Raw genomic sequence first — 14,941 nt, forward strand, 5'->3', positions numbered from 1 at the left:
GGTAATTTAGCCAAGTTTGGGAAGCACTGGGTTAATTAAAATCTGCAGTCATGCTCGAAATTGCAGTGGGATCTTCAGGCCAAAGTTTTTTCGGAAGAAGAAAATCAACCTTGGTAGGTGAAGAGAATAGTTAGGAAACTAGTTGGCTTTCTCTATAAAACTCTGCTAGGATTAAAGTATATTGGCCTGCTAAATTGTTCAAAAGCAGAGGACAGTTACTGTATACTCTTACTTCTGATGAGGCTAAACCCCTGCATAATCTTACACTGTATATGTATGTGTGCGCATGCATGCGTGCATACGCCCGCTTGTCTTCAGTTTTTGACTTCTGGTAACTCCATGGACTAGACCCTGCAGTTTTCTTGGCAAGGTTTTTTCAGAAGTACTTTGCCATTGCCTCCTTTCTAGGACTGAGAGACAATAACTGGCCCCAGGTCATCTGGCTGTCTTTGTACCTAAGGCAAGACTAGAACTCACAGTCTCCTGGTTTCTAGCCTTGTGCCTTAACCACTACATCAAACTGGCTCTCTTATACATTTCAAAGGGCCTCCCTATCTATTGGGCTTTCTTAAAAGGTAATTTTCAGTGAGAATAGTTGCAATGAAAGCCCTTTCCATTTTTTCTCATGTATACAGAAGCCTGCAGCCCCTTGGGAATTCACCAGATGTTAAACCTTATCTTCCTGGAATCTGATGAGAAGTTTGGGATTGGAAAAACTCACAGTGTGAATTGCTATAACTTTTATCATAACTAATCACGCTGTCAGTTAAAACTTGCTGCTCTGGTAAATATCTTCTAAAAGCAAGCCACATGGTTAATGTCATTCATTGTACATGGCTTAATCTTCAAGCTATAATGTTAACTAATGTCTGAACATTTATATCATCCTCCTTGGTCGGAAAACCACGATCACTTCATTGAAAGGGAGAAATATGTAAAGTTAAATGAATGGAAATATTTCTAAATATTTTTACATGTGTTGCTATAAGTTATGGAGAATATTTGCAATGCACAATATTTCATTTGTTTCAGATTTTGCTGCTGGACACTGCTGAACATTTCTTAGGGGTGTGTGTGTGTGTGTGTGTGTGTGTGTGTGTGTACTGGTGTTGTTTAGCTGTGAGTAGAACAGAACTGGGTGTCAGGTTACTACGTTCTTCCCCATGTTAATATCCTGTTTGTTTTGAATCACTTCAGTTTGAACTTCTACAATTACTGTGGTGCTAAGTATAGACTGGGTAGAAGTCTGAATTGTTCAAAACTATTTTGTAAGCAAAGTGTTCTAGCTAAGCTGAATAACATCCAAAAGCAGTGCCTGGAAGTGACAAATGTCATAGTTAAGAATAGTCTCCTATCTACCCTAAGATCTTAATTTTTTTTAATCATCAGCATTTCAATCTTATTCATGCTAAATGTTTACTTAATTTGGCTGCCCACTTGTAGATGGAAATGCAGTTTTAATTACATATTTAATTGTAATTGGGAAAGATGTACTTATAAGTAAGTGACTAAGATGTAAGATTTCTTAAATGTCTTACTGAGCAACATGCAAAGAACTAAAATTTGTGAAGGATTAGAGAAAGCTATTGGTTTTCTGGTGGTTGTCTAGTCATCATTGTATTTCTAAAAGTTCACTATTAGATACAGTGAACTGAATTTGGTGACTCTGGTCTGGCAAATTTAAATGAGATGGGCAAATGAAGCAGTTTGTGCTAGAGGAACGGCTTAGAGCGCTGTAAAAAGACTTTATGGTCTTCATACATTTTAATGCACTGATTCCGGCTTTTGAAATGATAGCAAACAATTGATTTATCATCTTAAGTTTGTTCCTGCAGATCTTATTTTTTCTAAAAATTCCATGGTATGATCAAGGTAAGGCAGAGCTAGTTCACTTAAGTAACTTTGATAATGGTTCATACAATTTACTTAGAATTGTGCGTTCCCATGAGATTCTAAACCAAGAACTGAAGCTACATAGGTTGAGTTAAGCCAGTGTGTAGAAACGGAAAAGTGATTGACTGGCTAGTGGTTAAGAGCATTCTGTAAACATAGTTTTAGTTTATGCCAGCTTCTAATACCTGCTAGGGTATTCTGGATGGAATTAGTAGTTCAGAGTCCACTGTTTTGAAATTTCATGTCAAAAAGGTGAATTTACTTTCATGGAATTGTAACTTAACATATTTTCCAAACAAGAATCATCTTTTGCTCAAATCTCCCAAATATTTCTGTTCTTTCCTGTCACAACTATAGTGCAATCAAGATGCTTTGCTAAAAAGCTATTCTTAAATCTTTTGGTTTTTAACAAAAAGGTATTACTGTTTATAAATGGAATGGATTTAAAGATTGTGTTTGACTATTCTGTTTATATTTAAACAGGAAGAAAAAAATTCACAGTGTGTTTAAACTTTCTTTGGAAAAAACAATCTTTTCTAAAACTTTAGCAGCAAAACAGAACGTATTGAGTTTATTTCTTTTTTTGAGATGCAGAAATAAAGACACATTCTGGAGATTCTATAGATTATTTAAGTTGAATATAGAGTGATTCTGTTTGTAATTAAAATGAGACCTTCTGTCTTAATATCTTGGAATTTTACTGTTCTTGGGAAAGGAAATATTCTAGAAAAACATGGATGGGAATGCAGATTTTTTTTTACCTATAGAAATCAGATGCCATGCACCATTGGGCGACATGCATTTATAAATTATTTTGCAATAATCAGTGTATACACTGATCAGGAACAACATAGATACGCTTAAAATATTATTCAAATTCAAATATCAATTAAAAAATGGAAATCCTTCTCCATTGATGAAATGGCTGGATTCACACATCTTTTATGCCACAATAGGATGTTGGAAGTTTTTTTTCCTTCCTTTTTTTTGATATAGCATCCTGTGGCTTGCAAATGTGACACTTGAATCCAGTGATCGCTTACCATCCATTCACAACTCTATTCTTCTTCTGAGACCTCGTCCTATTTTTTTAAAATTGCATTTTTATCCTGTCCTTCCTCAAGACAGCTCATAGGATCATATGTAGAGATTATTTAAATCTCTAGGCAAAACGAAGATTAAGCTGGGTTTTTTCTGGTCCAGGTATTACACATTGCATCATAAGGTACAATATTCAGCTGCTGCTTTTCAAATGCTGAGGCTTATACCTGTACATGCAAAACTGGATATGTACACTTTCTATTTTGTGTCTTTTTAAAGTATGTCCGGTTATTTCGGATCAGTAAGTATCCGGTAATTAATATTCATCAAAATGAATTTAAGGGGAATCTTGCATGTATTAATAACTGAACTGCTTTCTTTGATGTTGAGGATTAAGTGATTTGTTTTACAATCTCTTGTTGTAGCTACTTGCGCATGGGCTGAAGGAAGGAACAGCTGGAGTGCATGCACCAGGCTAGAGTTGGCTGCTTGTTACCCTTGCTTCATGGTGTGTGTGCCTCTAAACATGCGGCATTACTTTGGATTATGGCATGCCCAAAAGTGTTTTGCATTTCCCAGCTGTTTCACAATTTTTTCCTGCGTAGCCCCATCAGCTGCTTTCACATATGTAATTTCAGCTATGTTGGTGCTCTGATTTCTGTTTCAACCAATTTAATTACTTATTCGGCTCCTGATAAGAGTAAGCTTATAAATTGCTAGAATAATTTAAAAACAGCTTATTAGTTCTGGGAGTGCTTTGACAATGAGTATGTACTAAGATTTGGCAATCGAAAATGATTTGTCAAATGAGTAATGTTATAATGCAGTACCTATTGCAGTATTTAATAGTGTTTGATAGATTACAGTGGCAGACTAAAATCCAAAAACCAGCAACTTAGAAAATACACTTAATCATCTGGTTAAAGAGAAATGGTAAGCAGGCAAGAAGTTAAATAAAGTATATAGAGCTTCATACGAATTGATTAGCACCTGTTTTTCAAACACGTGCCTTCAATATAGCAAAGCAGGCGGCACAGATTATGCCTTTAACGTTGTCATGCAATGAGAGGCAATCAAACAATTTCTTAACAGAATGGAGTCTGGTCCCATGCAATAAATAAGAAATCCCTGAACATCAGAAAGGAGAAATTGAGAAGAAACTGCTAATCCTTAGATATCTTTATAATCAGTATTTAGTGACTCTGCTGAACACTTATTTACGACAGTACTGTCTTATTGTTTGTTTAAGGATATTTACCCATGTAGTATGACTATTTTATTATTATCCTTTTCATCTTTTTCTTATCTGTCCATTCACACTTGGCCAATAAAGAATTCTATTCTATTCTATTCTATTCTATTCTATTCTGTTCTGTTCTGTTCTGTTCTGTTCTGTTCTGTTCTGTTCTGTTCTGTTCTATTCTATTCTATTCTATTCTAGCAGTAACAAAGATTAGAGTTCTAGATGTTCAGCTATCAATTCCTAATATTGTTCAAAGTTGAATCTCTTCACCGAGGTTGCTTGGAACAAATACTTGGAAATCATATCAGACTCAGCCCTGTTGTAAAGAGAGACATATGGGTGCCAGATAATTTTACATAAATTAAAAGCTGGCTCATACAGTATTGTGTGCAATTATTTAGCACCTTGTGTGAACACCATAAATCAGTCAGCCATAAGGCAGGAGAGGTATTAATATCTAGATGGAGTTGTTTGATTTCATAAATGTCAAATTGCCCTTTTTAGTCTTCTGCCTTGCTAAGCTCAGTTAACTGTGGGATGTTTTTCAAAATCCCATCTTAATCAGTCCTCCAATTAAGGAGTGAATATACAAAGTGGCAGGAAAATGAAGCTTTTCCATTACAGAAAGCATTATGAAAAGTTGGAGGTCTAAAACATACTTTCTCTTGTCTATAACTATCTGAACTATATCTCTGCTGTCTGCTTGTGGAAAAGAGGTTGGTGAGGTAATGAAATTTTGCCAGTTCTTAGTACATTGGCTTATGGTATGCTAAATACCTTACCAGAGGAAGTGGGATGCTCCTGATATTATTGTAAGTAGCAATTATTCTGAGTTTGAAAAGAGTTGTTACTACTTTTCTGGAATCTTCGGGGTTTGAAACTGGAGTTCTGAGTTCAGAATAAGTCTGTTTTGAATTTGGAAGGGCTCCAGAATGAGACATTTCAACCTCAACATGTTTCAGATTCAAAATATTGAGACACTCTGAATTGTGAAATGCTTAAATTATCTGTAAACAAATTTGGCTGGGTTGGAGGCTGACTAGATGAAGCATATTATGTAAATAGTATGACACAGTAAAGTCATGTGCAATCTTTAGTATTCTCTGAGCTTGGTTGTTTGCTTGCAGACATTTTATTACCCAGCCAGGTAATATCATCAGTGATGCTAACCTGGTTGGGTAATAAAATGTCTGCAAGCAAACAGCCAAGCTTATAGAGCACAAAGGATTCCAGAGTTAAACTCTGAGCCAGAAATATTCTTTATTGGAACAGTATATTTCTGCCTTTTTTTTTTACACACAGTTGAACTTAATTGAATTAAAGGTTCTGAAGTGTTTCATATTGGGGGAAGAGAAGCATTTTAGTCTGGCAACAAAACTCCCAGGATTTTGGCATCATCTTTCCTATCTCATTCTTTCCCAGTTAATTGATAAAAAAAGAGATTGTGTAGCACTGTTAACCTATATGCTCAATCATGCTGGAGCTGGTAGTTCTCTCTCTCTCTCTCTCTCTCTCTCTCTCTCTCTCTCTCTCTCTCTCTCTCTCTCTCTCTCTCTCTCTCTCTCTCTCTCTCTCTCTCTCTCTCTCTCTCTCTCTCTCCTTCATTACTTTATAAGTAACTCAAATGGTGAACATAAAAATACTCCTTCCTCCTCCTGTTTTCGTCACAACAACAGCTCAGCTGGTTTTCATCCCCAAGGTGGGACTAGAACTCAGTCGCCTGGTTTCTAAGCTGATCCTTAACCACTAAATTAAGTTGATTTCCTATTATGGATGAAATGCATCTTGTACTTGGAACAGCCTTTTAAGTTTTATTCCTTTTTTATTTGGGAGTCTTGACCTATGACTCCTAAATAAGATCTAAAGACTTAGCATCAGCCTGAACTTAACATGTAGTACTTTATAATTCAAAAGCTTGTTTCCTCTTCTGTCTATAGCACAGGCCTAAGCTTCTGTGTATTTTTTTCATTTGTATACATATTCTGGAACTGCCTCCAGGGAGTTTATTGTAATTATTTACTTATTGCAGTGAAATGACATCTCTGTTCTTACTCAAGAAATGTTGATTGAATTGTCTATCTGAAGTATTTTGGAAGGAAATACTTTATGGGTGAGCTTTGGCTATTGTAGAAATCTCTCACTCATGACTATTTCACCAACGTTCTTGATATTTTATTGGGAAAGATACTACATTTGTGAACAGCTGGTATTTGTCCATTGGGCAACATAGTTATGAGCCAGTTTATTCAGAAAATAGTTGTACAAAACGTTTCATTGCGAAACAGCACAAACTTTTCATCAGCAGTCAGCATTTCCTAATTGCTTTGAATACTCTTCAAATATAACTATTTAAGAAATGAGATAAAAAGCATTACAACACTTACAAGAGGAAATAGGTTAAAATTTATGCCAAAAGCTTAGCATGACTAAAATTACAACAACATAAAAGAAATTTAGAAATGTATATAAAGAACAGTAAACCTCAAGAAAAATCTTTCAGAATAAGTACCAGAAGAACTATATTTTAAATATTAATGAATTCACAGTAGGAGTTTTCATTTTTACCAAAATTCAGAAATAATCCTCCTCAATATCTTCCTGCAGTACGTTTTTCAGTCTTTGTGACTGGATGTTAGGGTTATCTGTTAATATTGTTTCTTTGACTTCCTGTAAGCTTATATCATCAGTTCATATCACCAAGGATAATGCAGATACTCCTCACTTAATGACTTGTTGCTTAACAATTGTTCAAAGTTACAGTGGATCTCCCTGGAGTACTTACAACCTGTTTTTAAGTGACGATGGCCGCGTTCCCCCTCCATGGTCATGTATTCGCATTTTGGGCTCTTGGCAAGTGGCTCCCATTTACAGTCATTTGCAGCATCCTGTGGTCATTTGTCTGCAATTTTGGGCATTTGGGGGGGGGATTCCAGAATTTAGTTCTGGTCTTGAGCAAAACATGTCCATTGGGGAAAATAGACTTATATAACAACCATGACATTTGCGTAAGGTCATAAAATAGAGAGTGATCACATGGTGACCTGCTTAACCACCACCATGACTTAACTGTAATTCATTTATGGTCATATGTTGAGGACTACCTGTATTTAGCTACCTTTTTGGATTGCCTTTAACTTTTTCAACACAGGAGCATCAATAATAATAATAACAATAATAATAATAACAATAACAATAATAATAATAATAAATTGGAAGGGACCTTGTAGGTCATCTAGTCCAACCCCCTGCTCAGGCACGAAACCCTACACCATTTCAGACAAATGGCTGTCCAGTCTCTTCTTAAAAACTTGCAGTGTTGGAGCATTCACAGCTTCTGGAGGCAAGTTGTTCCACTGGTTAATTGTTCTAACTGTCAGGAAATTTCTCCTTAGTTCTAGGTTGCGTCTCTCTTTGATTACTTTCCATCCGTTGCTTCTTGTCTTTGTGTCTTTGCATTTCAGGTCCAAAATAACTTCATTATTGAAGGGGGCGCAATGGCTCAATGGTTAAAGACGCTGAGCTTATCAGCTGGACAGCACAGGTTCGAGACCTGAGTGCCGTGCGACAGGGTGAGCTCCCGTTCCTGCCTCAGATCCTGCCCACCTAGCAGTTCAAAAGCATGAAAATGCCAAGTAGATAAATAGATACCACTTTGGTGGGAACATAACAGCGCTCCATTCACTAGTCATGCTAGCCACATGATCACGAAAATGTCTTTGAACACTAGCTCCCTTAGCTAGGAAACAGAGATAAGCATCGCCCCCTAGAGTTGGACATGACTACCTTTATCTTTTGTAGTTCTTTTTGGATTGCCTTTAGGTTTTCTAAATATGAATGCAGTTTGGTTTTACTTTACACCAGGGGTCTTCAAACTTGGCCCTTTTATGATTTGTGGACTTCAACTTCCAGAATTCTGGGAGTTGAAGTCCACAAGTCATAAAGGGGCCAAGTTTGAAGACCCCTGCTTTACACTATCTAGTACTGAATTGTTTGTATGACTTGTCATCCAAAGTATTCTCCACAAATTTTTTCCAGCATCATTACTCTAAGGCATTTATTTTTCTTCATTCTATCTTTCCATTAATCCAGGTTTCATTTTTACATATTACTTGGAACACTTTGGGCTTGTCTTTGTGTCAGTATGTAGTAATACATTTATTGCCATGCATTTAACAGATTATAAACTTTAATTTAAAAAAAATAATAATGTGAGCCCTATGTAACTAGCCACTCTTTCCAAATACATAGTTTTCTTTTTTTAAAACAAACCCTAACAAATGAACACAAATAGCCTCATACAAATGCAATGCTTCACAATTTGTAAAATTGTTTCATTGATTGATTCATTGATTCATTCATTTATTGATTCACTGATTCAATTTATACTCATATCTATCTGCTTGACAATGATGGTGTGGCTTACATTAGTAAAAATTCTATTGCATTAATAAAATTGCTATTTAGATCAATAACATGCTTTAAATAATTTTGCTATTACTGTAATTATTATTAAAAGCTTGTTACAAGAAATCTGTTTATATTAACTTTCTAGGATATTTTAAATTCTGCATAGCAGATAGTTGAATCTCTGGCAGCCGAGCTATTTTCTGAAAAGGCAAATTAATGCTCACTGGGAAATTCTGGGAACTGAAATCCACACATCTTAAAATTGTCAAGCTTGAGAAACATTGCCATAGATAGATAGGTCCTAAGCTGTTTAGGATTTTATACATTACTGATCCTTACTTTGAATTATACAGTATTAGTTTTCTATAGGAATCGTATCATCTCTGTATTTTGCACTTGTCAATATGATCTGCAGTGACCATAATAGTTGCAATGCTCCTGTTTCCATCTCTCTTCAGTCATCCCTGATAGATCTTAACTGGGGTAAAGAACTGCATCTGTATAGATTTTAATATTATCCAGCATTGTGACCGTTTGCAATTGGTCTCGAATGTAAGAGTGAAAACATGCACCCGTCATCAAGCCTTGTTGACTGTGAATTCTGGGAACACATTCTGGGAATGGCCAGAGTCGGAAATATTGTCTGCTGTCACTTGGCAGTTATTCACTGGATTTGAGCCAGATATCTTTTCCAATTATACCTGGATATGCCATAGATTGAATCCAGTAATCTGCTTTCAAAGAATATGATCTATCATTGAACTATAGTCAATACTATTTGAATAACCATGTGATAAATGGTATGAAGCTACTTTTTCAGCTTTGATTATATTTTGTGTTTTTGTTATATGCCATTGATTACCTTGCGTTTCTCTTCCTCTATTTGCTTTTTCTTTACATGCACATATGTGCTTATTCTCTTCTCCCCTATTTCCTCAGTTTCTTTAAACAAACCTCTATTAATCAAAAATCTATAGCACAGATTTGTGTAAACATTTTGGCATTTATAGTAAATAGAGATGCCCTGAGCAAAATAGAACCAAATACAAGCCCAAGAAAATAAATTAGAATTCATTGGGTATTTAGTTACACCTATGCACTGAGCAGATGATATGCTTCAGTAGACAAAAATCCTACTCTGGACTTGTTATATTTATTTATTTGGATATTGATTGTGCTTTGAATAGAATCAGTTCTGGACTAGAAATGTTTGTGGTTCACGTTTTGACTCCCTCTTAGAAGATTTAAATAGTCTAAAACATGGATTTTAGATTTTAGATTTTAAAGAAAACAATAAATGTTCAGTGAATTGGGCCAATTGTTTATTGAATCCAAATCCCAATGATGTAAGTAGAATTGCATCATTAAATAAGGTGAATTTGCATCCATGTTCGTTGCTATTGAGCTGTCTTGCTGAAGTATGTCACAACTCCTGTCCGCATCTTGCTATTGCGTGAAATGCCTATTGTACTCTTGGATAGTGCTGTATCCTGCTAGTGAAAAAAGAGACTGTCAAGAATAATATGTTGGAACTTTAGGTTGTATGAATTATTTATTTGCTTTCTGCTCATTAATTAGAGGATATTTGAGTTTCCTAGAAGCACATTGAATAAGAAAGAATTCTGATTCAAACCACAAGTTGTTGGTGAATCTACATCCAGATGGACCTCCAGCCACTTAGATGGGGTTTCCTGGCATTTCCGTCCTTATTCATTTAACCATGTGTTTGTATTGTGTGATGTGATGTCCCACTCTGATGTCTTAAATGCCAGTTTCACAATCTTTGGATGTTAGCTTTTTAGACTACAATTATGGAAGCTGTAATTCAAATTTTGGAGTGCTCTATGTTGTCATATCTTGAAAGTATCTAAGGATGATAAAGATCAACCAGAATTTCTCCAACGATTAGATTATTTCTATTTTTCTTTTAGAAAAACCACATTAATTCTAACATGGAAAATGTCTCCTGCTATTCAGAACATACTAAATTGGGAGTAAATGCCTGGCTTTTTAAATTAAAAACTTATGAAATCTGACTAGCTCATGAATTATGTTGCATAATATTGGACTTAATAGCCTGAGGATTAATATTCCTGTATCTTACATTAATTTTCCCACAAACATCTCCATTGTTTTCCAGATTAGGTGAGTATTGTGTGGGTCCAAATCATTCCAGCAGCAGCTGTCAGAGTTATGGTAGGGCTGTGTTTCTTAACCCTGGCAACGTTTAAAATGTTAAGACTAGATCTAGTGCATGGAGTAAATTCATATTAATAATGTTAGTCTTACCTGAATTCTGGAAAGAGATTATCATGATACTTTAATTATTACCCAGGTTTCTGCCTATATAGTACTCATTTAAATGCTCCTAGGACATAGTAGAGTTAGTATTGTCTTGAAAGAAGTCTCAGAAAAGATATATCTCCTCCTGGGAAAAGATATACCTCCACTTCATTTCTTTTACTGTAATTCAAAAAAGTCATCATTTATATGCCTATCAAATGAATATTTATTTCTTCCCTCTGAACCTGGAACAATTTTTACAGTTGAAAAACTAGATTTGGCTGCATTACAGTCTGATCATGCGCTACAGGAAAGCCTCAGTTTACGGCCATTTGTTCAACTAACATCCAAAGTTTACAACACTACTGAAAAAAATCCAGTCCTTGTACTTATTATCAGTCCTCACACATACAGCTGTTTCTGCCCATGTTCATGTGATCACAGTTAGGGTGTTTGGCAGCTGACTCACATTTATGAGCGCTGACAATGTTCTGTGGTCATGGGATCATGATTTATGACCTTTTTTGCCAATTTCCAGAAAAATATACCCATTCGGAAGAATGACTTGGTGCTTAATGACCTGGTAAAAATAGTGATAAAATTGGGCCCGACTCTGCTTATGAGCACAGTGACTCATGGTGAACATTCTGGCCCTAATTGTGAGTGTAAGTTGAGGTCTACCCTGTATTTCAATTTTCTCTTCTAGTTTTAACAGGCCAAACTTTTGTTCTCTTATTGCTGTGTTGATTCCTTTTCTTTACATTTATTTTTATTCTAATTTCAAGTGCCTTGAGATTGCCCATTTTCTCTGTCTGTTCATGCTTTATTCCTATTTGGTCATGGAAGAATCTCAGATAAATTTTCTCTATGGAAAGGAATCCATCAACTTGGTATTTCTTGAAAACATGTAACTTTTCTAAAGCCAGCTTTCTGATCTTTCTTAACTGATTAAACTTGAAAGAATACAATCTGCCTTGAGGGACACATGCATGGTTTAGGTTCAGTAATAATGAAGATTTAGGGAGTTGGATAAAATTCAGGAAAAAGATTTCCCAGAATACAAAAAAAAGGGTGCTCTGTAGAAAATGTTTGACAGCTGAGTAAACAAATTTATGAAAACCCACCCATTGCTGCTAACTAGTTCTGGTCTTCTAATCATTGCATTTTTTGGCTGAATATTAGCTTTCAATAGTAAGATCTGAAATATTGTTCATATTTTAAGAGGTATGGCCTAAAACTGGTCTTGAATTTTTTTTCTTGTGTTACCCTCCACATAAGAGAAGGTATTGAGTGTACAGTGGTTTTCAACTTTTTGAGAAAGTCAGTTGGTAATAGAGAATATTTGTAGTTCATGACGGAACTGTGGTGTCCTTGTTGCTCTTTGAGCTTGGTGGTTTTCTTGCAGACAATTCATTACTAAACTAGGTAACCTCACCTGATGATGTTAATCTAATGTAATGAAATGTCTGCAAGAAAACCACCAAGCTTAGAAAGCACCAAGGACACCACAAAGACAGTTGGTTCTTCTGCTCTTTATAATTTGCATATTATGTTTTTAAAAAATTACTCCATGGTCTGTTCAAGTCATAAATTATTTATTTAATCAATTTATTTGCCAAACAATCACCTAGAACAGACATGTCAAACTCGTGACGTCGCACGACATATCGGAGCTTTTTTTGCCATTGCCGGCAATGGGTGGGCGTGACTCCAGTATGATGAAACTGGCCCACGGACCGGCAATTTGACATCCCTGACCTAGAAACTCTAGGTGGCTCTACCTTTTATGTATAGTTACTGCTTTTTGTGGTGGTATATGATAAAAATATAAAATTAAAGAGCAAATGAATGTTCTTCTGAACTTAATGAGGAAAGTTCTCTAAAGCAAGTTGTGAGACCGTTGGTTCATCCTTTCCCTAATCCTTTTGGAATTTTTCAAGAACCGAGGCCATCATTTCCTGTTGAGATGTTTATTTTCTATACTGTACTTACGTGCTTAGAAGTGGGAAAAGATGTTTTTAAATGAAGAGCAGATTCTTCTGTTTCAGTTATTAATATGTAGTGAAAGAACTGAAATCCTCACTGAAGCAGATAGAAATGAAAATAGTTGATCAAAGTCAGCCAGGAATCAGAGAAAGGTCAGGATATAAATACAAAAATTTGGAAGGAGCCATTAACACATCAGATTTTTTAAAAAAAAACCTCCAGAATTTTCTTAGCTTAGAAAGATAATAATAATAATAATAATAATAATAATAATAATAATAATAATAATAATAATAATAATTTATTTATTTATTTATTTATTTATTTATTTATTTATTTATTTATTTATTTATTTATTTATTTATTAATTAAATTTCTACCCCGCCCTTCTCCCAGCGGACTCAGGGTGGCTTACAGCCATCTAAAACAGGTACATAATACAAAAATACTAATTTTAAAATATAATTAAAATAGAATATTAAATTATTGGCCTTTTCTTTTTAAAATTATTTTAAAACCAAATTAAGATAACCCTTAGGCCAGTCCTGCTAGCTTAAATAGCCATGTCTTGAGGGCGCGGCGGAAGGAGGGGAGATCCGGAATCACCCGGATCTCTGGGGGTAGTTCGTTCCATAGGGTGGGGGCTCCAACCGAGAAGGCCNAGAAGGCGGTCTCGGAGATAACCAGGTCCGATGCCATGGAGCGCTTTGAAGATGATAATCAACACCTTGAAGCGCACCCGGAAAGCCACCGGCAGCCAGTGCAGCTCGCGCAACAGCGGCGTTACATGGGAGCGACGAGTCACTCCCATCACCGCTCACGCGGCTGCATTCTGGACTAACTGGAGCCTCCGAATGCTCCTCAAGGGGAGCCCCATGTAGAGAGCATTACAGTAGTCCAGGTGGGAGGTGACAAGAGCATGGGTGACTGTGCGCAAGGCGTCTCGGTCCAGAAAAGGCCGCAACTGGTGAACCAGGCGTACCCGGTAAAACGCCCCCCTGGCCACGGCCGTCAATTGGTCTTCTAGTGTCAGCCGTGGATCCAGGAGGACACCCAGATTGCGCACCCTCTCCGAGGGAGCCAAAGTTTCGCCCCCTATAGTCAGTGACGGAGTCAGCTGACTATGCCGGGAGGCCGGCAACCACAGCCACTCAGTCTTGGAAGGGTTGAGCCTGAGTCTGTTTCTCCCCATAATAATAATTTGGAAAGGACCTTGGAGATCATCTAATCCAACCCTATACCATTTCCGACAAATGGCTGCAGTCTCTTCTTAAAAACTTCCAGTGTTGGAGCATTCACAGCTTCTGGAGGCAGCTTGTTCTACTGATTAATTGTTCTAACTGTCAGGAAATTTCTCCTTAGTTCTAGGTTGCTTCTCTCCTTGGTTAGTTTCCATCCGTTGCTTCTTGTTCTGCCTTCAGTTGCTTTGGAGAATAGCTTGACTCCCTCTTCTTTGTGGCAGCCCAGGTTTGTAAGTGAAAAGGTAACGTTTTAAAGAAAAGGGGAGTCTAGCCAATGGTGGGATTCACATATGTGAATAACCAGTTCTCTGTGTGGGTACCGCTTCCGGAAGTCCATTCTGGGCAACAAAAAATTAGCTACCAGTTCTGCAGAAGTGGTGCGAACCAGCTGAATCCCACTACTGAGTCTAGCAGATTATTCTGGCTTGTTCACTGATGAGTTTATTGTAAATATGGCTCCTTGAATTTGTGTCTAATGAGAACTTGTAGTTACTTGGAAGTTAAAAGATGCTTTTAGTCTCATCCTTGCCATCACAGACGTGCATAAACCTAAGGCATATTCTGGTTCATTTAATGCAAGACTATAAGTTTATGCATCATCCTTGACTAACGTTTCAATTGAATAAATTGACTAATGGGTCAATTGAATAAAGCTGCAATTGATAGAAGTAACAAGTATTTTAAATATTGTCAATACAACTTTCGATAGTATACCCGTGAATAGCAAGAGTCTTGTTTTTGCACTTCGCAAGGCACATAAAGATTATATTTGATTTTTGTGGAAAAAAATGCTAGTGTTACTGTGATTATTATATCACTAGACTAGAACATAGGTTTCAAAAAGGCA

The sequence above is a fragment of the Protobothrops mucrosquamatus genome, unplaced genomic scaffold (assembly GCF_001527695.2).
Source record: "Protobothrops mucrosquamatus isolate PMUCROS unplaced genomic scaffold, P.Mucros_1.0 scaffold13, whole genome shotgun sequence".
NCBI classification, from domain to species: Eukaryota; Metazoa; Chordata; class Lepidosauria; order Squamata; family Viperidae; genus Protobothrops; species Protobothrops mucrosquamatus.